Below are 1682 nucleotides of genomic sequence, written 5' to 3'. Positions count from 1 at the left end.
TAGATGCCCTTAAATAGGAAAGCATATTTCCTACCTATTAGAAGCAGAGGAAAGCTTGATTGTCTAGGCAACCCCATTCCCTATGCTAGGGAAAGGGAGATGCATGAATCAGGACAGTTAATAGACAAAGATTGTTTGAAAATGACCCATGCATTGTGCTATGGGAATAGGGAAGAGATATGCTTAATACTAAGCTCATATAAAAGCAAACTATTAGAGTAAATCACAATTTGGCTACCAAATCGTCAGGACTCTGGACTGTTTTTGAGACCATTCTGTAAACCCATAAGGAAAATATGACCTAGGTCAAGACCTCCTGATGGTAAGCTCTGTCCTCTTAGAGAGAGGACAGGACTCAGTGATTTTGCACTTGTCCTCTCTTCTCATTTAAATGACCAAGAGCAGTGCACTAATCCCAGTTTATATTTCCATAGTGCTTTACAGTTTATGCATGACTTTTCTCAAAACAACCTTGCAAGGTAAGTAGTGCAAGTATTAACAGCCCAATTTTATAGATATAAGTCACAGAGAGGTGCCCATAGTCACATGGTTGGCTAGTAAGTAGTGTATTTTTTTTAAGCTATGGAAGATACAGTATTCAAAAGATAGACCAAGGACTTTCACTTTGATTACCAGTGAAATACTAGGAAGAATTATTAATGGGATATTTGTGATCATCTAGATTGTGAAGCAGAAAAGAAGCATGGGTTCATGAATAAGTTATGTCAAGCTAAGTTAATTTCCTTTTTTTTAAAAGACAGATTACCAAGGTGGTAAATCAAAGGGATACTGTAAATAGGTTTTTTAAGAATAAATTATATAGCCTTTCTATCCCAGGCTCCATCTAGAGTAGCACCCGTCGCAGCCACCGACATGTTGATGCCCAAGAAGAACCGAATTGCCATCTATGAACTCCTTTTTAACGAGGCAGTAATGGTAGCCAAGAAGGATGTCCACATGCCAAAGCACTCTGAGCTGGCAGACAAGAATGTGCCCGATCTCCACGTCATGAAGGCCATGCAGTCTCTGAAGTCTCGTGACTCTGCTAAGGAGCAGTTTGCATGGAGGCATTTCTACTGGTGCTTCACCAATGAGGGCATTCAGTACCTCCGGGATTACCTTCACCTGCCCCCTGAGATCGTGCCTGCCACACTCCACAGAAGTCATCCCGAGACAGGAAGGCCAAGGCCCAAAGGTCTGGAGGGTGAGCGACCTGCCCGGCTTACTCGAGGTGAAGCTGACAAAGACACATACAGATGAAGTGCTGCTCCCCGTGGTGCTGACAAGAAGGCCAAGGCTGGGACTGGGTCAGCAACAGAATTCCAGTTTAGAGGTAGATTTGGTTGTGGATGTGGTCAACCTCCTCCATAAAAACTGTAGAGATATGTTTCATATTGAATAAAATTTTGGGAAAAAATAGAATAAATTATATATACATATATGTATGTGTATGTAGCTGTATATACATATTATATATATGGGTGTATGTGTGTATGTGCCCCTTGCATCCCAAAGCAGCTAGGTAGTACAGTGGATAGAACACTGGGTCTGTTGAAGATGTGAGTTCAAATGCAGCTCTCAGACAGAGAGCTCTGTGACCCTGGGTGCAAGTCACTTAACTTATGTCTGCCTCAGTTTTCTCAACTGTAATATGTGGATTATAATAGCATCTACATTGCAGG

At 41.7% G+C, this 1682-nt stretch overlaps 1 pseudogene; it reads left to right on the top strand.

Annotated features, from left to right (window-relative positions):
* The first annotated feature begins 873 nt into the window (after positions 1–873).
* LOC110212410 (small ribosomal subunit protein eS10 pseudogene) lies at positions 874–1318 on the top strand (annotated as a pseudogene).
* The last annotated feature ends 364 nt before the right edge of the window (positions 1319–1682 follow it).

The sequence above is a fragment of the Phascolarctos cinereus genome, unplaced genomic scaffold (genome assembly GCF_003287225.1).
Source record: "Phascolarctos cinereus isolate Bilbo 61053 unplaced genomic scaffold, phaCin_HiC Scaffold_2;HRSCAF=192, whole genome shotgun sequence".
Taxonomy (NCBI): domain Eukaryota; kingdom Metazoa; phylum Chordata; class Mammalia; order Diprotodontia; family Phascolarctidae; genus Phascolarctos; species Phascolarctos cinereus.
The sequence above is the reverse complement of the archived record's forward strand: the minus strand, read 5'-3'. Positions and strand labels throughout refer to the sequence as shown.